The 23,491-nt window shown below is 37.3% G+C and overlaps 1 protein-coding gene and 1 pseudogene across 4 annotated transcripts in view; one reads left to right on the top strand and one right to left on the bottom strand.

Moving 5' to 3' along the window:
- Positions 1-23,491, bottom strand: part of Il1rapl1 (interleukin 1 receptor accessory protein like 1) — a 1,800,273-nt gene that overhangs the window by 1,384,246 nt on the left and 392,536 nt on the right. The window lies entirely within an intron of this gene.
- On the top strand, positions 20,481-21,606 carry LOC110540888 (stearoyl-CoA desaturase 2-like; annotated as a pseudogene).

Genomic DNA, 23,491 nt, shown 5'->3' with positions numbered 1-23,491 from the left:
TCTTTTCATGGTGTCTTTGATATCTTGGATGTTTTGTGTTGGTAACTTTTCCAATTCTATTTTTTTTCAGAGATATACCAATTTCTGCAATTGTATCTTCAAGGCCTGAGATTCTCTATTCCAAGTCTTATATTCTGCTGGTGATGCTTACCTTTGTGGTTACTGATCTCTTCACTAAGTTCTCCAACTCCAAGGTTTTCTCTCTTAATATTATCTTTATTGATTCTAATTACATTTTCAAGTCAGGAACAATTTTATTCATTTCTTTCATCTGTTTGAATGTTGATTCCTGTATTTCCATAATGGCCTCATTTTTTTTCTTCATTTCATCTTTATGTGCTATGAATAACTGCATAATTATAGATTTAAGATTATTTTCCTTTGTTTCAGCTGCAATAAAATATCTGTTGATTTTTGAAGATTCTAGTGAAGCCATGATATTCTGGTTTTTGTCGACTCTATACTTATGCTGGCCTCTAGCCATCTGGTTGTCTGTAGCCTTCACTGATTGTTTTTGGAGTCTGTGCTTCAGGCTGGATCTACCTGTCTCTGGAGTCTCGAGAAGTTTCTCCTGGATTTTCTGTTTCTGCTGGCTCACTGTTTGTGACCCAGGTGGCTGGGATACATGTGGCAAGATCTCTGAATCTAGAGCTGCTTCAGTGTCCCACAGGCTTCTTTAAGATGGCGAATGATGGGATTTGGGTCTTAGGCCTGGCTCAGCTTCGCTGGGTTCACTAGCTGTGCTAGTGAAAAAAAAATATCAGAAGCCCTCCTGTATACCAAAGATAAAAGGGATCAGAAAGAAATTAGCGAAACAACACCCTTCAAAATAGCCACTAATAACATAAAGTACATTGGGGTAACTCTAACCAAGCAAGTGAAAGAGCCGTTTGAAAAAATCTTCAAGTCTCTGAAGAAAGAAATTGAAAAAGATATCAGAAGATGGAAAGATCTTATGTGATCATTGATCAGTAGGATTAAGATAGTGAAAATGGATGTCCTTCCAAAAGCAATCTACAGATTCAATGCAATTCCCATCAAAATACCAACACAATTCTTTACAGAACTTGAAAGAAAAATTTTCAACTTCAAATGAAAAAACAAAAAACCCAGAATTGCCAAAACGATCTAGTATAACTACTGAGCTGCGGAAGGTATCTCCATCCCTGATCTCAAGCTGTCCTACAGAGCAATAGTAATAAAAACCACATGTTACTGGCATAGAAACATAATGGTGGATAAATGGAACCCAATAGAAGACCCAGAAATAAACCCACACATCTATGCATACTTGATTTTTGACCAAGAAGCCAAAATCATACAGTAGAAAAAAAGACAGCATCTTCAACAAATGGTGCTTGTCTAACTGTATGTCTATATGTAGAATGATCCATATTTATCATCCTGCACAAAACTAAAGTCCAGGTGGATCAAAGACCTCAACATAAAACCAGACACAGTAAATCGGTTAGAAGAAAAAGTGGGGAAGAGCCTAGAACTCATTGGTACAGGTGACAACCTCCTGAATAGAACAGCAACAGCACAGGCTCTAAGATCAACAATCAATAAATGGACCTCATAAAACTGAAAAGCTTCTGTAAAACAAAAGGACACTGTCGTCAGAACAAAATGACAGCCTACAGACTGGGAAAGGATCTTCACCAACCCTATATCTAACAGAGGGTTAATATCCAGAATATATAAAGAACTAAAGAAGTTTAAAAGCAATGAATCAACTAATCCAATTAAAAAATTGGGTACAGAGCTAAACAGAGAATTCTTTGTGTAGGAATACAGAATGGCAAAGAAACAAATAAAGAAATGCTCAAAGTTTTTAGCCATCAGGGAGATGCAAATCAAAATCAACCTGAGATTTCTCCTTCCACCCATCAGAATGGCTAAGGTCAAAAACTAAATGAGAATACATGCTGGAGAGGTTATGGAGAAAGGGGAACCCTCCTCTATTGCTGGTGGGAATGTAAACTTGCACAACCACTTTGGAAATCAATCTGGCACTTTCTCAGAGCATATGGGGTAAGGACACTAAGGAGAGTTATAAGAAAGTAGTAATGATAGATATGATCAATATGTGTTGAGTAAATGTATTGATCTTTTAAAGAACAAAAAAATCATTATTATTATTATTATTATTATTATTATTATTATTATTTTATTTTTAGCCAAGTACAATAACATAGATGTCCCTCAGTGGAGGAATGGTTACAGAAATTGTGGTGCATTTACACAATGGAATACTACCCAGCCATTAAATACAAGGAAATTTTAGGCAAATGGTGGAAACTAGAAAAAATCATCTTGAGTGAGGTAACCCAGAAACAAAGACACACATGGAATGTACTCACTTGTAGGTAGTTATTAGACACATAATATAAGATAAGCATACAAAAATCTTTACTCTTAAAGAAGCTAAACAACAAGGAAGATCATTGGGAAGATGCTCAATCCTCATTCAGAAAGGGAAACATAATAGACATTACAATCAGGAGAAGACACGGAACAGGACAGGAGCCTCCCACATAAGGCCTCTGAAAGACTCTACTATCGAGGTATCTAAGAAGAAGGTGAGACTCATAACCAAACTTTGGACAGAGGCCATGGAATTTTTCGAAAGAATAGTGAGTTAGAAAGACCTGGAGGGGTCAGGAGCTCCACAAGGAGACAAACAGCCAAAAAAACTGAGTCCCTACAGAAAATGATACCCCAACCAAGGACTGTGCTTGGAAAGGACCCAAAACCCCTGCTCAGATGTAGACTCAGTCTCCAAGTGCTTTCCCCAGTTAGGGGAGCAGGGACTTTCTCTGGCATGAATACAATGGCAGCCTCTCTTATCACAACCCCCTGAGGGATAAAGCCTTGCCAGGTCACAGAGGAAGACAATGCAGCCAGTCCTGATGAGACCTGACAGGCTAGGGTCAGATGGAAGGGGAGGAGGACCACCCCTATCAGTGGACTTAGAGAGGGGCATGAGAGAAGTTGAGGGAGTTAGGGTGGGATTTGGGAGGGAATGAGGGAGGGGGCTACAGCTGGGATACAAAGTGAATAGACTGTAATTAATATAAAAAAATAAAAATAAAAAGAAGAAAATGAAATTTTCAGGCAAATGGATAGAACTGGAAAAAGATCATCCTGAGTGAGGTAACCCAGAAGCAGAAAGACACAAATGGTATGTACTCACTTATATGTTGATATTAGACATAATATGGGATAAACATACTAAAATCTTTACACCTAAAGAATCTATCTTTAAAGATGAGTCACTCGAGCTTTATTCAAATATACGTTCATGCTACACTGCTTAATTGGCATTGTATTGTTACATACATATGAAAATACTTATTTTTTATATAAAACATTGACCATCATCTCATTTATCTTTTTTAATTAAATTTTTATTTTTCATATTAATTACGGTTAATTTAATTCGTATCCCAGCTATAGCCCCCTCCTTCATTCTCTCCCAATCCCAGCCTCCCTCCCTCATCTCCTCCCTGCCCCTCTCTAAGTCCACTGATAGGGGCGGTCCTCCTCCCCTTTCATATGACCCTAACTTATCAGGTCTCTTCAGGACTGGCTTCAATGTCCTCCTCTGTGGCCTACCAAGGCTGTTCCTCCCTTGGGAGGTTGGGGGGAGAGATCAAAGAGCAAGAAGCAGGACTCTAGGGAATATGCTCAATCCTCATTCAGAAGGGCAAACACAATAGACATCAGAAGTTGCAGAGGACACAGGACCTCTGAATGACTGTACCCACATGCATATCAAAACAGATGCTGAGACTCACTGGCAAACTTTGGGTAGAATTCAGTGAATCTTGCAAAAGAATGGGGAAATTGAAAGAACTGGAGTGAACAGGAGCTCAACAAGGAGATGAACAGTGCCAAAATTCTGGGCCCATGGATCTTTGGGGAGACTGATACACCAACAAAGGACTATGCATTGATAGAACCTAGAGACCCTGCTCAGATGTAGCCCACGGTATTTCAGTTTCCAAGTGGATCACCTAGTAATGGGAGAAGGGGCTATCTCTGACATGCACTCAGTGGTTTGCTCTTTGAGCATCTCCCCCTTTGGGGGGCGTTCAACCTGGCCAGGCCACAGAGGCAATGCAGCCAGTCCTGATGTGACCTGATAGGCTAGGGTCACATAGAAGGGCAGGAGATCCTGCCCTATTAGTGGACTAGGGGAGGGGCATAAGGAGAGAAGAGGGAGGGAGGGTGGATTGGGAGGAGATGAGGGAGGGGGACACAGCCAGCACTTTATTGAATAAATTGGAATAAATAATAACTAATAAAAATGGAAAAACTGGCTTTTTGTTATATTATTTGTTTCTTGATGATTCTATATAATTGTTATCTATATAGAGAAACCAATGTATTGCACTGCCAATATGTAAATCAGGAAGATATAAAATGTTCATCTAATTAGAATGCTCTATTTTGGGTGTAAAATAGATAACATCAGAGAATACCACCTTTTTTTTTCTTTTGCATGTCTAATATTATTTAATTTCTTTCAGAGTCTAACTTTTTTCCAAACCATTTTGTGATATACTTTGGTCTTAGAAAATTACAAAAGCTTCATCAAAATCTGTACTTAATTTAATACATTCTACTCAAAGTTTCTTCACCAAATAGGGTAAGTTTTATTCCTCCTCTGTGTCCTCCTACTCTTCCTCCCCCTCCTCCTTCTGCTTCATCTTCTAACCTGTCCCCAGCTGCAGAGTAGCATCCCAATGTTTATGTGCTAGAGTTTAAACATGTAGAGATTTGGAATGTATTACTTGCCTAAGGTAGCTACTATAATCAGATCTGGGATTTCTTATACAGCAGCACACAAAGGAAATGTCCTAATGTGAAAAGTAATCCACAGAGGACCAATTGGCATGAAAGCTGCCTGTACCATGTTTATGTTTTATATTCACTACTGCAGGCCCATTGCTATTCAATAACTTAGGAGGCTGTGAAGGTTTTATTTTAGGTGCAGGCAGAACAATTTGATCTTTGTCTATCAATTGTTAACAGATAGCCTTGTATTTGTTTTACTGCCAGATATTAGTAAATCAAATATTATGTATCTAAGTTCTGATAGATTGTAGCAGCTAGAAGAATGTCAAAGCTTGACCTGGAGTCCATACACAATAGTCCCAAACAGCTAAAGCTGCAACTCTACTAGGACTTTTTCCTGGTTACTGCTAAGCAGCCTAAATAAAATGGTGATATTGTAGAAATTTATAGTTTGAGTTGAGAAAGCACTACTTTTTACACAGATTAATGTAAAGAAAAAAAAACAAAGCAGTCATTTTCGTTCTTATGAGAAAAAAAACACCTGCAAATGCATGTTAAATGACACATTGAATGCAACTCTGAACTGCACAGCAAAAATGGTAGCTTTACATCTTAACAGAGTGCTGATTTTTAATATCACCGATGCATGAGACACATTATAAACTACAGGTGTTGAGGACGCTGTGAGGATGTTCTTAATAATAATATTATTATTTTTTTTTGTTATGTTTACTGTTGGTAGTCATGCCACAGTTCATGAAGGAAGGTCAACAGACCACTTAGTGTATAGTCAGTTCTCTCCTTTAACTCCATGTGGATTCCAGAGGTGTAACTCAGGTTTGCAGATTTAGACTGCAAGGACCTTTACACATTGAGTCACTTCTCTGGCCTGAAGTTTTTGCGGTTTGCCAAGACCAAATATTGTCAGAAAATTATTTTGTAAAAAGGCTGCTTCCAAAATTACTAGCAGAATAATACTAATCATGCAAAGAAAAGAGGCAAAAAAAAAACCCTCTGATATTGTGTGTTGCACTTTCAAAAGATAAAGTCAGAATCAGATAAACTTTGACAACTTTTCCCAATAGTGTAATCTATTTTGTGCCAATTCAGTAATACTATAAACATACTTAAGTGGTTATGCATGTAAATATTCAAAACTAATTAAGAAAATATTATTATATTTAAATATAATGCATTTTTAAATGTGAAACAAAATAAACATTCTTCTCCTATTATATTCATGTGCTCATTAGATTTTGTATTTTAAAAATAATTGCCATTGAGCACATTTCATAACCACAGCATCCATTCTTATTTATATTACATACCCATAATGTACTGAATATTTCTTTTATATAAGCCATAGCAATTTTCACAGAATGCTTTACATAAACAACAATTTAATGAAGTACATGCCATTATTCTTCTTTTAGGGGGAAAAATCAGACTTAGAAAGCGCAAATACTTTGTTCAATCACAAATGGCTGATAAGTGGCAGAGCTAGAATTCAAGCTAATTTTATTACCAAGTCCATGTTTTTAAAAAGCACCTGTCTTTTTAATTTTATTTTGGTTGCTGCATACATTTTAGCAATTACTCTCTAAATTTCATTGTTAAAGGAAGCCTCTTTTTAGGGATATAACAACAATTTTAAGTCAGCAGAGGTGTGCTTCAGATACCATTACCAATGTCTTTAATTGCACATTTATAATTTATAATTATCTGTGACTGCAGAGAGCAGTGGGTTGTCTCAAACTCATGCAAGAAGCAAAAGACTGTATAGTGAAGGGATCACAGTCACAAATATAATCCATTTTGAAATAAGTTAATAAGGGTTGAAATGGTGTATGCTTGATGAAATAAATTTCCCAAGGGTGACAGACATTACCAGATGTTCAAGTATTGTTAATGTCCCCATAGACAAGCACATCCCTTTCTCAGTTATTGAGCACATATATTCTTTTAGTACTTTTAATCCTATTTACATCAAAAAAGAGTAAGTCCATGTTCATGGACTTTAGCAAGAAGAGTCTAAACTTCTCCCCATAAACATCTTTCACTTCCTGTTCACTAAACTAATTTTCTAAAACCCCAAAAGAGGAAAAGATTCTAATTTCTTGCTAAAATTATTTCTGTGACTTTCTATTGCACTTCAAAGCTGCAAAAGGCTTAATGCAACACAAGGCTCACAAAGGTTTTATGGAGTCTGCTCTACAACCTATGGCATCCATTACTTAATATAACCCATTTCCCCTTTTTGTGCTAGGTATCAAGCTCAGATATCTTCCATCTTGCTGACTTTCCAACACAAGACTATTATTGCTACCAGGGATGCTTTTATATAGTAGTCATCTACTCAAACCTCAGTTCTAAAAGCATGGAGGACTTTACTTGATATACACATAAAATATGATCTTGATCTCTCTTATATTCCCACACTTGTCATTCCATTTTTGTTATTGCTGTTCTCAAAGCCTATTTGAAGTGTAGTTGGAAAAGACGGGTTGTCAGGCATTCAGCTAATAAAGAGTTGTTCCAAGGAATGGCCCTAATGCCTGGATTCTATAAGGCATCTTGGAAATTTCAGAAGTCAAGCTTCCATCTTAATACTAGAACTGCTGCACTAATCTCCCAAAAAATTAGTAACGTCCGTTTCTTATTAACCATACCACCATTTGTTTATCTGCCAATTTACTTAATTGTTTTTGATCACTTACATAACCAAGATAATGTTTTCAGTTCTCTATATAATTGTTTCAAAGTGATCTCATTGTTAAAATTATTTTAGCTTAAAATTTTTCATTTAATAGTATTTAAAAGGAGATATTTAATATAAGATAAGGTGACTAAACTTGTTTTTTGAAAAGAGGAAATTACTAATGAAAAATGTGACATTTGCCAGAAGTTATAGCTTGTCAAACTGACTGTCAATATGTTGAAAGAAAATATTCCTTTTATTTTATTTTATTTTTCTTATTAGTTACATTTTGTTAGTTCTGTATCCCAGCTGTATCCAGCTCCCTCATTCCCTCCCCAATCCCACCCTCCCTTCCTCATCTCCTCCCTGCCCCTTTCCAAGTCCACTGATAGAGGAGGACCTCCTCCCCTTTCATATGACTCCGTTTTGTCAGGTATTTTCAGGACTGGCTGCAAAGTCCTCCTCTGTGGCCTAACAGGACTGCTCCTCCCTTGGGGGGTGGGGAGGTCAAAGAGCCAGTCATTGAGTTCCTGTTAGAAATAGTCCTTGCTTCTCATAATATTTCCTATAAGCCCACACCTGTTTGTTTATATCCCCCATTTTTATTCATTATTAGCCAGATAGAGCCAAGTAATTGTGGTAATGATACTTGCTTTTTTGCCCAATGCTGGAATACTAGTAAATTTACTAGCTGGTTACTCGCATGCCTCTCTGGGTGCCTGTGCCCCTTGATGCCCCTCACGCTATGACTCTCTTCAGACAGAAAAGGGATCTTGGAATTACAGCCGCCATTGTTACTGCCATCTCATTGGCGGCTGTTGGAGCTACCACCACGGCATTAGCCAGGAGTCATACTGTGCAGACTGCTCAGACCCTGAATAATCATTTAGCCAAAGTAGCTCATGCCTTAGATGTACAAAAAGGAATTAATGCTCAACTAAAGGTAGGCTTGATGGTGTTCAATCAGAGGATTGACCTCGTACAGGAGCAAATTGATGCCCTATGGCAAATCGCTCAACTTGGCTGTCAGTGAAAGTGTGCTGGACTTTGGGTCACTAGCATACAACATGAGAATTTTCCATGTGCTGCAAATCTGTCTAAACAATTATCTAGCTATATTTTAGGTGGTTGGACTGGAGAATTAGATACTACGATGGAGCAGCTGAGAGTGGCCATTGTCACGGTAAATTCTACCAGAGTGGACGCAGGACTAGCCACAGGATTGTCATCATGGATTGCTGCAGCCATGAATCATCTGAAGGAATGGGCAGGCATGGGAGCATTAGCAGGCCTTCTGGTGTTGGTCTCCTTGGTTTGCCTGTGGTATACATGCAAGATTAGAGTCTCACAACAGCGTAATGAAGCCATGACCATTCAGGCCTTTACAGCCATTGAAGCAGGACATTCTCCCCAAGCATGGTTGGCTACCATAAAAAGCTAAAATGTTACGCTCAGGATGCGAGGCTAAGCACTGCATTCAGGGTCAGCTGCTTTCGACCCAGAGAAGAGCATGTCTGATTGCATGCGGGTTGATGCCCCAGGTCCCGCCTCTGAGAAAAAGGTATCAGACGGGTCTGATGCTCTTTGGGTGGATGACACCTAAATGAACATCAGTACAAAGTCCCAATTTCTAATATCAGAGATCAGACCTCTACTCTTGCCTGATGCGTCTAAAACAAAAAGGGGGAACTGTAGAGAGCTGCGTAATGCCGCACCTTAAAGATAGAGCTGGTTTCCGCCTTCCACCTTCCCGATGGTGAGTGCTCTCTGTCACGAACAACTCCACATTTGGCTAAGGCTGAGGATCTGGCTTGCTTCCATGTATGTGGACCTATCTGCATTGCCCACGTGGCATGCTGGGGTTGGCTACCCAGAGGCTATTTAAGCTGTGGGCTGGCTTTCCCCAGGGTCAGATGATTGTTCAAGGTTCCTGAATAAACTGCATTGAAAAAAAAAAAAAGAAATAGTCCTTGTTCCCCTCACTATGGGAAACCAATTGATTACTGAGCTACCACAGGCTACATCTGAGCAGAGGTTCTAGGTTACATCCATACATGGTACTTGGTTGAATGTCAGTCTCAGAAAAGACCCTGTGCCCAGACATATTTGGTCCTTGTGGAGCTCCTATCCTTTCCACATCAAACTCCCCTTCTTTCATATGATTCCCTGTACTCTGCCAAAGGTTTGGTTATGAGTCTTAGTATCTACTTTGGAACACTGCTATGTAGAGTCTTTCAGATGTCTTCTGCGGTAGACTCCTGTCATATGTTCAATGCATATCCCATTTGTCTTTTTAAATGAGGATTGATCATCATACCCCGTGTCTGCTTTCTTGATTATCTTCTTTAGGTGTATAGATTTCATTATGTTAATCATCTTTTAGGTCTATATAAGCGAGTATATTCCATGTTCGTCTTTCTCCTTCTGGGATACTTCACTCAGAATGATCTTTTCTAGATCCCACCATTTGCCTGCAAATTTCATGATTTCCTCCTTTTTGATTGCTGAGTAGTATTCCATTGTGTAAAAATACTACAATTTCTGTATCCATTCCTTCGTTGATGGATATCTGGGTTGTTTCCAGGTTCTGGCTGTTACAAATAAAGCTGCTACAAACATGGTTGAACAATTGTCCTTGTTGTGTACTTGAGCAAATTTTGGGTATATGCCTAGCAGTGGTATAGCTGGATCTTGAGGAAGCACTATTCCTAATTGTCTGAGAAAGTGCCAGATAGACTTCCAAAGTGGTTATACCAGTTTACATTCCCACCAGCAATGGAGGAGGGTTCCCTTTTTTCCACAACCTCTCCAGCATGTGTTGTCACTTGAGTTTTACATCTTGGCAATTCTGATGGGTGTAAGGTGAAATCTTAGGGTCGTTTTGATTTGCATTTCCCTAATGGCTAATGAGGTTGAGCATTTCTTTAAGTGTTTCTCTGCCATTAGATATTCCTCTATAGAGAATTCTCTGTTTAGCTCTGTTCCCCATTTTGTAATTGGATTACTTGGTTTGTTGCTTTTCAGCTTCTTTAGTTCTTTATATATACTGGATATTAGCCCTCTGTCAGATAAAGGGTTGGTGAAGAGTCTTTCCCAATCTGTAGGCAGTCGTTTTGTTTTGATGATGGTGTCCTTTGCTTTACAGAGGCTTTTCAGTTTCATGAGGTCTCATTTATTGATTTTTGCTCTTAGAGCCTGTGCTGTTGGTGTTCTGTTCAGGAAGTTGTCTCCTGTGCCAATGAGTTCTAGGCTGTTCCGCACTTTTTCTTCTAACTGATTTAGCGTATCGTATCTGGTTTTATGTTGAGGTCTTTGATCCACTTAGACTTTAGTTTTGTGCAGGGTGATAAATGTGGATCTATTTTCATTTTTCTGCATGTAGACATCCAATTAGACCAGCACCCTGTTGAAGATGCTATCTTTTTTCCATTGAATGGTTTTGGCTGCTTTGTCAAAAATCAATTATTCATAGGCATGTGGGTTTATTTCTGGGTCTTCTATTCGGTTCCATTGATCCTCCTTTCTGTTTCTATGCCAATACCATGCCGTTTTTATTCCTAGAAAAAGCAAGTCACAAGAAACAACAGCAAAATAGAACTCATAGCCTTAAAGTCAATAGTTTTTTTGTTCTTAGAAAGATGTAACCTAGTGCTTTCCCTTTTTGAAGGTAATCTTTTGTGTTTCATATACATATACATTTAACGGGACTTCTTCAACAAGTTCTAGAACAATAATTTGGGTGAAAATCATGCATCTTATAAACAGTAATTCAGTTTAAGAGATGAATAGAGCCAGTGGGTACCAAACAGTGAGAGTGTAAAAACAGTTTATGGCACAAAATTTCATACTTAAAAATTTTTAAATGTTGTTATATATTTTCTACTGCAATTTGAAGAAAGTATAGGTAGTACACCATTTTTTTTTATTTTTATTTTTCACATGCCCACGAAAAACACTTCTACAATGACTCCCAACACAGATGCTGCATATTCTAAATATGATGGTGTTGAGGGGCTGGATAAACACTCCTTTAAGGTTTGAAAACTGCTTAACATTAGTGTATCAGGCACCTTTATCTTTTTTTGTACTAGGAATGACTCTAAATGAACTGCCATTAAAGACGGCCATTACTTCATTTTCTGTTTAGTGGAATAGTTTGGGAAGTATTGGTATTAGCTCTGGTATTTGATCTCTGGTGGAAATTTGTGCTAAAACTATCTGGACCTGGGCTTTTTTCTTCTTGAAAGACTTTTGATGACTGCTTCCTTGGGGGTTATATGGTTTTATTTTGTTTTCTTGTTCTTTTTTTTTTTTTTTTTTGAAGAGGGTTATTATATTGGATTTTTGTGTTTTTTTTTTCAGAAAGAATTAAATTTTAGTGTGTACAGAGTAGAAGACAATATGAAAGCAATGGGGAGTGTGGAACAAGATGATCAAAATATATTTAAATTTAAAATTTGTTTTAAATAATAAATACATAATAGAAATAAAAGACATAAATGATAACTTTACCAATTCAGAAGAAAAAGCTACCGCTATACTTTATGACTTTAATATATATCTTTTAAAAAATCTTAGAATATATGAAACTTCCCTAGGTAATGTGTCATCTATACTTTAAAACCTACCTGTTCCTCGGATGAGCTGCCACTCCAAAATACATGGTATCATCTCTGCTGTACCTGCAGACATCTTAGTCCATGTCTCTGGCCAAATGAAATATAGCACCCCTAGAAACCTCTGCAGGTGTTTGAGTGCCACAATTCTTGCAGAGGTAGAGCATAAAAGCCTATCTTGGGTAGATGTGCCCAGGCAGTCCCCACCGACAAGTGTAGAGCATACTACTTCCAGATTATCATAAGCCTAGATAGAAGAAAGGTTTCTGGCTAATCTCCATATCATTTTATTTGTTTGTTTGTTTGTTTGTTTATTACAATTTATTTACATTGTATCTCTGCTGCATTTCCCTTGTATCCTCTCAGTTCCTCCAACCCTCCCTTTTCTCCCCCTATGCCTTTTCCCTGGTTCCCTAATAGGGGAGGTCCTCCTGTTCTATCTGAGCCTAGCTCATCAGTGCTCCTCTAGGCTGGCTGCATCATCTTCATCTGGCCTGGCAAGGCTGCACCAGGGGCAGGTGATCAAAGAGCTGGCCACTGAGTTCATCTCAGAGAGAGCTCCTGTGCACCTTACTAGGGAACTTACTTGGAAACTGAACAGCCTATAGGCTTCCTTTGAACAGGGGATCTAGGTCCTTTCCTTGCATGGTCCTTGGTTGGAGTATCAGTCTCTGCAGAACCCCTTGAGCCCAGGTATTTGGAAGCCTATGTCTTCAACTTTAAATTTAATCACACAGTTATAGACTGCTAGTGTGTAAAGGTCCAAATGGTTATTCAAGCAAAGAAAATAGAAAGCCAGGATTTCATAAAAAAAATGAGTTTTCTAACATTGTTGACAAAGTATTTCTGGGATCAATAACCAAGGCATTTGAAGTGTCCGTTTCTGCTTTTTGTAATTACTCTACTTTTTACTCTAAATTTTAGTAACTCAATCTGATTTAATGGCAACTATTTGTAGAAAAGAAATTTGATGTTATTAACACTCACAATCAACCTTTGTAAAACAGCCTGTGCTCTTAAGTAGTTCTTAGTTTAATGTTTTCATTTTATAGATAAATAACTTATTTCATTTAATTTTTTATTAACTACTTCAAAATAACTGCTAACTAATATTTTTCTTTCATACTGTTCAGACGCTAGTGAAGTATTATTGTTTTCATTCTCAGTAGAAAATGAATGTTGAAGTGTGGAAGATATGCAAAAAGCATTGAGTATTTATAAGGTGCCATTTTACTGTAAATTATTTTTCATATAGTGACTCATTTAAGTCCTACAAAGGTATAATGTAGATAATCCAATAATGCCATCTACAAATAATAAGCAAATTTCAAAATGCATGATATGATTTAAAACAGCACAGCTGTTGATCCCTTTGTTTGGATCAAATCTTGTTTATAAATTGTGTTAGGTCATGTATCATATAGAGGTAAAAGTAACAATTCACTTCAGTATTTCTGGGGAAACCAATTAGGCCATATATTTAATAAATTTTTAACAGTATCTGGATGTTATAAACATTCAAAATATTTTATTTTAACCAAATTTTCTCAAAACTCTTGTTAGTACTGTGGACAAATTATGAAGTAAAGTGTGCAACACTTTGGAGGCTGTCAGTTCCTTATGACAATTATATTACCAAGATCTATAGAATGCCAAACTCCTTCAAAAAGGCCAAGATCTATAGAATGCCGAACTCCTTCAAAAAGGATGAAAAAGAAATAATAATTTAGTTTTCCAACTTAAAGCATAAATTTTTAATATTTTTGTTTTTCAGATGTTAAATTTCTAACAATCCATTGAGAAGATGCAAGCAATACATGCTTCCATTGGTTAATTTAATGCATTTACAATTCATAATGTATGTATGCTCACAGAACACACAAATAATATCTCTTGCATATTTAGTTAACTATAATTAGTACTATAAATATTTATACCAATCTTATTTGATTCGATTTGGTTAAATAAAAACTACTCAGTATTTATGAATGCCCTATAGATTCAAAGTATTTAATAGGTAGTATGTGCTATCAAAAGCATAGGCATTTAACTCTACTAGTAAATAAAAGCTATATAAAGTCTCAATATTGAAGTTTTAGGTATGAAATAGTACGTGCTGATATTCTGAAGCAATTCATTATACAGATTATTTCCCATATGTCCCTTTTGTTATGAGAAATAAAGTATAAAGTTGGAGGTATGGTTTTAGATTAATTGCTAGGGAAATGATTTACAATATTGAAATTGAGATATTCTTAATTTATCCAATACTAGATGTCTATATGATGAATGTTTGATATCTTCTAAATAATTTATGATTTTTGATATGTGTGGATTATTTTCATCTCCTATTTTAATTTCTGAGAATTAATTTTATGAGAGTAAGGAACATGTTTGCCTCATCTTTGTGAATTAAGCCAGACAGTACCTGGGTATTTACTGTCATCCCATAGAATTTTATATTAAGCATACTAAAATAATATAAAGAAAGGAATGAAACATTTATTTGTTTGGCTAGTCTATCTCTATCAACAGTCAGAATAACTTCCAAACTATTTTTTTCTTTTTCCAGTTATTATAAATCCGTTTTTACTTTCATGATTTTTTCTTTATAATTCTTACTGATTACAATTTATTCACTTTGTATCCAAGCTGTAGTCCTCTCCCTCATCTTCTCTCATTCCCACCCTCCCTCCCTCTTCCCCCACTATGTCCCTACCTTACTCCACTGATAGAGGAGGTCCTCCTCCCCCTACTATCTGGCTCTAGACTATCAGGTCTCATCAGGGTTGTCTGGATCTTCTTTCTCTGTGTCCCAGGCAGGCCACCTCACAAGGAAGAAGTGATCAAAGAGGCAGCCACTGACTCCATGTGAGAGACAGTCCCTGCTGTCGTTACTAGGGAACCCACATGCAGACTGAACTGCACATGGGCTACATCTGAACATGGGTCTAGGTCTTCTCTATGCATGGCCCTTGGTTGATTCATCAGTCCACAAGGGTCCTCTGAAAGACTCTACCCGCCAGGTTATCAAAACAGAATCTGAGACTCATAGCCAAATTTTCAGCAGAGTGGAGGAAATCTTATGGAAGAAGGGAGAGATAGAAAGACCTGGAGGGGACTGAAGCTCCATAAGGAGAGCCAAAAAAAAAAAAAAAAAACCTCTGTTTTCCAGTTTTATATGTAAAAACGCTTAGTAAAATGATACAAGTTTTTAGGAGTACATACCAGAGTATATTATTAGACTAATGATGATATCAACATTGTACACGTTCAGAAAATATTTACAATTCATTTTTTTAGCAGACTGTTTACTTTTTCTTTGATTTCACTACTTTATAGACACAGAACTTACATCATCTAGCTAGACCAAAGCTTCTAACAGACAAAGCTGCATCACCAGATTTCTTCTGTGAGCACTTAAACAAACAAACAAACAAAAAACAATCCATTTATCTGAGCCCCTGAAGATACTGTCCTTACCACTGTCACTAAGTATTATTCATTTGGTTCTTTATGCTCCTTGTTGCCATGCATCATATAGGATACAAGACACTCTCATTTAATGAGAAACTTGCTTTTGATTGGAAGAAATACCACTGGCTTATATTGAAACTGAATTAGAGATTATCAGGTATAATCAAAAAATTTTAGTGCATTTTGGAACCGGAAATAGAATGTGTTGCTTAGAATCAAGTTTCTACAGCTGAAATTCATCAGTTTACAAATAGATTAAAGTGATGCGTTTGCCCCTTTCTGGTATTATAATTTCTGTATTCTAATGCCATATAATCTCTTGTCAAATATATATGATTCATGATTTTAAAGTACTTCCAGGGAGCTATCCTTACAATCAATTTTCAGTTGCTTAATTTCTTTGCTCATCCTCTTGGATCATAACATTGTTCTTAAGAAATCCACATTAAGAAAAAAATTTATGCTACTGGATATTTTCTTATAATTTGTTATTTTTAATAGTGTTAAAGTATCTGTCACGAAACTTAAAGTGACTACAGTATAGCATAAATCAATAAGAAATTTATTTTTAATAAAAAATAACCACAAAAACTTCCTACTGGAAAGACCTAATGAAAACAAACAGAAAACTTAGAATTTTTAGTGATAATCTTTATTTAGCAACATAATTTACAAAATAAGTATTCAAAAAGGTTTAAATGTAATTTGTTTTGAGACCCATTAATGTGATATCAATATTAATATATGTTTCAAATTTAAGAAAATAAAGATTTCAAAACGAAAAGTGTTTAAACACATTTTACATTTATTTATTTATTTATTCATTCATTTATTTATTTTGTGTGCAGTATGGGTTTTTCCATACCAGATTATGTGTGTAAAGTTCAGAGGACAACTTGCTGAAATTGTTTTCTTTTCACCTCTGTAGTCTCCAGGGACTGAATACAGGTCATCAGGCTTGGTAATAAGGGTCAATTTATGGCCTGAACTTTACAGATACTTTCCAAAAGGAGTGAAAATTCAGTTACAATATAAAGATGAATCATCAGGCTTGGCAGCAAGGGTCAATTTATGGCCTGAACTTTACAGATACTTTCCAAAAGGAGTGAAAATTTAGTTACAACATAAAGATGAATCACAGAAACAGAGACCATTTTGTAAGAGGACTTGTATCAGAGAAAACAGTCCAACATAGAGGTATCACCAATACTTTAATTCAAATTCAAATAAATTATTGATACATGTAAAATCTGTGGTTTTTCAGTATGAAAACTTTTTTATAGATTTTGTTTTAATTGTAATGGTAACAATATTGAGACACTATTATATGGACCAAATAATTTCCAGGAAAAAATAACATTTTTTTTTGTAAAAAAGAATATAATTTCCTGAGCATTCCATTTAAATCCATAACTTGCAGATGGCTTGACATGCCTCTATGTATTACTGTTCTAAACTTAAACTTTAGTTCTTCTGTAATGGAAATATTAAAGACTCATGGGATTATTTCTTCTTCTTATTCTCTCTTACATACATCCTCACTGTAGTTTCCTCTCCCTCTTCTCCACCCATTCTTTCCCATACCTCTTCTCGTCTCTAAATATACTCACCTATTTCACTTCAGAAAAGAGCAGACCTCCCAGATACACCATATATATACACCTATACACCAGATATATCATATTATATATACACCCAGATACACCATATGTATTACATAAATTAAAGAAACACTTTCTGTTCTATTTCAAATAATTCTCATCTAGTTTGGAATAACATTCATTCAATAAGGACTAGACATTCATTTCATTTGTTAAAAAATAATGACCCATTACTATTCTATACTACCTCTATAAAATATTTGGTACTGTGTCAAGAGGGTTAGCCTCAGTATGTAATTTTGGTATCTGAAATTGCTTTGAGAAAGACCTTTTAATGCCATCAGATATCTCCTCCTAATAAATGTTGTAACCTTTATCAAAATAAAACTCCTTTCCATTGCCAACATGACAAAAACAAGACAAATTACATTCTTTTGAAAAAATACTGCATGTGTTGTTTTAATGCAGCCACTCTAAATCTATTAGCTATTAGACAGTGATGAATTAGTGTTACTCATAAGAACACTTAAGCAGACACTGTTATCTACATTTCTCATCTGTCTTAGACTTGCCATAGTCAAACAGTTCTAGGAAAGGAAATGTAGTGTAAAACTGATCCCAACATCTTTCAAACCCCCTTTTCTTCCTTCCTTCCTTCCTTCCTTCCTTCCTTCCTTCCTTCCTTCCTTCCTTTCTCTCTCTCTCTCTCTCTCTCTCTCTCTCTCTCTCTCTCTCTCTTCCATTCTTTCCTTTGCTTTTAAATGAAAATCATATATTTTTTGGTGAATATAGTTCTTTGATATAAAAGAGCTGCTTAGTTGTGTTTTTAAAATCTACTCCTGCTTTTGTGATATTGTATTGTAGTAGATAGCTCTGCTTGCTCATTTTGTGTAATATAGTGAAAAACAAGTAAATATTTACTGACTCGTGAAATAAGAATACTGATGTAGATTCCTTATATTTGCTTTTATTAACTTTATGAAAAGTTATTTTTGTTGCTACAAATTTAACATGTATCAGGAATATGTTTTCATATTGGACTGAAAAAAACTAAAAGGGTCAATTATTCTCATATCAAAAAGAAGGTCCCTTAAAAGAGTTTGATTTTCGAAAATAAAGAAGGAACCAATTTCTTCAAGTTGGATAATCAAATAACAGCAAGTTGTGTTTTGTGTTATAATCACTACTACTTAAAGCAGGCATTCTTTGACTTCGTGGGAAGAACAGATTATTAGGAGTGTTTTATTTGTTCATTTCAAATAAAGTCATTATTCCTTTGTGTTTGATCCAGTTAGCATCAAAAGGTGGTATTACCTTGGTCAAATCACAATATTTAAAGTGTAATAAGTAATTGTGGGGTAATTTTTTACATGGTATGGAAAGAAAAAAATTGAAGACTTGATAAAATTTCAGGGTTCACAGTTATAAGAATTTACCATCAAGCTTATGTTACCTTTTTGTGGAAAAGTAGATTGAGGACTTTTGATGATTTTGCAAATTTACAAAGGGCCATGTTTTGCCATATCCAGAAAAAAGGATGCAGAAAATAAAAAAAAACATCGTCAATATACTTCAAAATGCTTTAAGAAAATACTTTGAATTCTGAATGCAAATGATCATAAAAAATATTCATTAGCAGAGAGAAGGCATCATTGATTATTTCACACAAATGTCATTGGGTGACTTTTTTAGGAATTCAATACATTTATCCAAGGTTAGACTAATCTGGATTGCAGATTAAGATCAAATTAAATGCACTTCTTGCAACATTAAAATGTTCAAAAGAATGGAAAAGATAAAATATCTTTCAAATTTATAATTTACAAAATTGATGCTTGTTGATTTAAAGGTGCCAGGAATCACTATTATACATATATACTTGTATGATTCTGGTAGGCAATAGTTTCTTTACAAAAAAAACTAGATGTGATGTTCAAGACTTCCACTTCCAGAAATATATATGTACACCTCCTTAGAAACATTAATTAATTAATTATTTTTTAATTTTTTTTAATTTTATTTTTTTCTTATCAGTTACATTTTATTAACTCTGTATCCCAGCCGTGTCCTGATCCCTCATTCCCTCCCAGTCCCTCCCTCCCTCCCTCCCTCCCTCCCTCATCTCCACCATGCCCCTTTCCAAGTCCACTGATGGGGGGGGACCTCTTCCCCATGCATCTGATCCTGTTTTATCAGGTATCTTCAGGACTGGCTGCAAAGCCCTCCTCTGTGGCCTAACAGGCCTGCTCCTCCCTTGGGGGTTGGGGAGGCCAAAGAGCCAGTCATTGAGTTCATGTTAGAAATAGTCCTTGTTCCCCTCACTTTGGGAAACCAATTGGTTACTGAGCTACCACAGGCTACATCTGAGCGGAGGTTCTAGGTTATATCCATACATGGTCCTTGGTTGAATGTCAGTCTCAGAAAAGACCCTGTGCCCAGATATATTTGGTCCTTGTGGAGCTCCTATCCTTTTCCCATCATACTAACTCCCCTTCTTTCATATGATTCCCTGTACTCTGCTGAGGGTTTGGTCATGAGTCTTTACTTTGAAAACACTGCTAGTTAGAGTCTTTCAGATGCACTCAGTAGACTCCTGTCATAAGTTCAATGCACATCCCATCTGTCTTTCTAAATGAGGAGAAACATTAATTTATAATTTAGACAATAATAAATGCAAAGACTTTTGCTTCCTCTCTGCAAAGAATAATTACAATGAATATAAATTAACTACATAGTAAACTAATTGTGCTGATGTTTATTTGAAATGTGATTGGCTAAATACACCAATTAAAAGAGATAGGGCTGATATGATGACTCATTGGCTAAAGGAATCTTCTACCAAGTTTGAATAACACCTCACAACAATTGTACAGGCATATATGATCAGATACACACCCAGAAAGACTAATAATTATCAAAAATGTAAAAGACAGTGGCTTTTAATGTAAATAGAACAAATGTTACCAATGGAAAGAATTAAAATATAAAGACTAAGGTAGAGGCATTATTCGTATTCCTGGACACTGGTGGCTGCAAGCTGTGATTTTGGAGTCCTCTCATTTCCTATACTTATCTCCACCTGCGGCTGCCTTGGCCAGACAGCTTTTGATTTTTAATCTGGTCATTGCTCAACAAAATGAACCTAAATAAATACAAGAGACTATTACCCCAATGCCAGCTCTGGCTTAGGGCTTTTACAGCCCAGCTGGCTGCAGAAACTTCAGTCAACCGAGGTCTGAAGCTTGCCACACATTCTCACCCCTGGGAACAGCATCCTACACCAAGATGCCAGCCCACATACTGCCAGAGATATCAGGCTTTTACTCAGCCTCCACCACCAACACAACGTCTCCCTCTGGGGACAGCATAATGGAGGAGAGAAATTTGAAAAGAATATTCACCACTGGGGATCAGATGTTCCTCCTGAACTGAAAGATCACTGAGACACCCCACCTACCAGGATGAGGAGGGGCCCCTGCCCAAGCTGGAGTACATATGGAGAAACTTCATCCTTACAGGGCTGCTGCATGCTGGGATCCTTATAAGGGATCATACGGTTTCCTTCTGCAAAGTCTACACCTGACTCTTCGCATACCTGCACTATGTAATCAGTGCCCGGGGCTCAACAACCAGGGCTCATAGCCTGTGGAGCCACAGGACTTACAAGGCCTGGCTGCCCTTGAGAATCTTCCTCATCAACACCAACACCATGACTTTCCAGAATGATGTGTATGAATGGGCCCGAGATCACTGAGACCACCACAAGTTCTCAGAGATGCACGCCAACTCTCACAATTCTTAGCGTGGCTTTTTCTTCTCTCACGTGGGTTGGCTGCTGGTGCGCAAACACTTGGCTGTCAAAGGGAAGGGCAGGAAACTGGACACGTCTAACTTAAAAGCTGAGAAGCTGGTGATGTTCCAGAGGAGGTACTACAAGCCCGGGCTCCTGCTTATGTGCTTCATCCTGCCCATGCCTGTGCCCTGGTATTTCGGGGACGAAACATTTGTGAACAGCTTGTGCTTTAGGACCTTCTTGCGATATGCTGTAGTGCTCAGTGCCACCTGGCTGGTGAACAGTGTTGCCCACCTCTACCAATATCGCCCCTATAACAAGAACATCAGCTCTATGCAGAACATCTTGGTTTCAACGGTAGATTTGAACAAGGGCTTCCACAACTACCATTATGCCTTCCCCTATGACTACTCTGCCAGTTAATACCACTGGCAGGTCAACTTCATCACATTCTTCATGGACTGAATGGCTGCCCACAGCTTAGCTTATGACCGGAAGAAAATGTTGAAGGCCAATGTCCTACCCAGGATTAAATGGACTGGAGTTAGAAGCTGCAAGAGTGGCGGAGTTTTGGATCTTCTGGTTTCTAATCCAAAACCCAGCTTGGCAGAGGCTTAACTTTCTGTTAATTACCTACTGAGTATTGCTACCCAGATGCTAAAATGATGACATTAACCCATTCTGGTATGGTCTTGTAAAAGGGCAAGTGTATAGAAAGTCAGCTGCTCTTCCTTTTGATGCTAAGCTGATCTTCCCTTCTCTTTTCTTTCCCATTATCTTTTTTTTTCTTTGTCCCTGTTGACCTCATTTCTCAATGCCTCCCAAGCCAGCAGCTGCTCAGCCATAGGTCAGCGCTCACCTTCCAGAGTATACCAACTTTTCAAAGGTCTAAAGTAAAGTCTGTGCCCTACCCCCAATTCTTCTTAAGCTGTTCTGAGTTAAAGGTACAAGAAAATCTTCAGAGACTTCTGTTATTTTTAGCCCAGGCTTTGCCAGGTGGAATGGAAACATAGTTTTATTTGGCAGAGATCTTGCAAAGCAGGTCAGTGTTAAGGGGCCAAATTCAACACACAGGCTGTGATTCTTTAGAGATGTGGGAGAGGGGTATCTCTTGTGCTCAGGCGTGGAGCCTTCCCACACAGCATGCCTTCTCTCCTAATTCTGAGTAGGTGACAACGTTGGGACTTGGTGACACATATATCAGAGTAGTCTAGGGCTGAAAATTTAAAAAAAAATAATAATAATGGAGTAAAAACAATTAGTAGGAAAAGTGGTCTATGCTGAAAAGGGATTTCCTTTTCCTTTAATAACAAGGACGTAGGGCCAGGCATGGTGGTGCACACCTTAAAATCACAGCACTTAGGAGAAAGAGGCAGATGAATCTCTGAGCTCAAGGCCACAGGACTAGATAGTGAGAACCTCTCTCAAATCAATGAATAAAATAATAACAAGGACATACAGAGCAAGAGGTTTTCAGTGAGGCATGTTTGGGATTGATAAAGACAGTCACTCATAGTTTTGTGCTTTCTGTGAGCTGCAGCCCCAACTTTTCGTAAATTCTGTTCTTATGTTTTCCCATAAATTAAGGATGGCTGTGGCATTTCCATACAACCAGCAATGGGATGATTTTATGAGTTGAATTTACAAATTGCAGTTAAAACTGAAGAGGGAAAAAAATCAAACAAACAAACAAAACAACAACAACAAAAAACAAGTCCACCCTTATCCTACAAACACTCAGTGCTTCCCTCTGGAGAGAGAGAAAAAAAAAGATGCTGAGCACATCCTATGTTCCTCTCACTGTTGGGCAGTGTATGATGGAAGACACTAAGCAGCTCCTGGTAACTTTCCAAAGTAGAGCTTCTGGGAGCCCATGGCCAGGAGCCATCACAATGTTTTGGGGCACTCTAGAGGAGCAGGTTAGATGTTAGCTCTCTTCTGTCCCACTTCTCTTTGCAGTAAGCTTTCCTTACAGTACTGGTGCATGCCTCCAGCTCTGTGACCATCCAGTCTATATATAGGACTCTGCCTGGGATACATGACCAAAATTTCTTAGCTCTACCGCATCTGCCTCTTTTCCCCTAGCCATCTTTGTTTACTGGGGTAGTTCTTTTTTGTTTTCTGTTTGTTTGTTTTTCTCCTTCATTTTTGACATTTAGTCTTGCTCTAGGTAGAAATGTCCTGCATTTTTATAGGCAGAAGACACACAGTCCCAACAGCTTTCTCTTGCAGAGATCCTGTATTGATAGTAAAGTAGATCTGGCTATCCCTTTCCTGTGGTTGTCAGTTTCTCCACCTCTCTTCCCCAGGTTTCTGACACTGAAGTTTAAAGAAAAAGTTTGGCAAACTTTCTAGAAACATCCCTTTTCTCAGAGAGGCCCTTTGTCCTTTGAGTCATTCCAAAACAAATGTTCCATTGTGCCATACCAGTGTGCCAATGATAGAGCAAGAAAAACAAGACAAGGTTTCTTTCTTTCTTTCTTTCCTTTTTTTTTTCACCCTC

Source organism: Meriones unguiculatus (assembly GCF_030254825.1).
Source record: "Meriones unguiculatus strain TT.TT164.6M chromosome X unlocalized genomic scaffold, Bangor_MerUng_6.1 ChrX_unordered_Scaffold_30, whole genome shotgun sequence".
Taxonomy (NCBI): Eukaryota; Metazoa; Chordata; class Mammalia; order Rodentia; family Muridae; genus Meriones; species Meriones unguiculatus.
The sequence above is the reverse complement of the archived record's forward strand: the minus strand, read 5'-3'. Positions and strand labels throughout refer to the sequence as shown.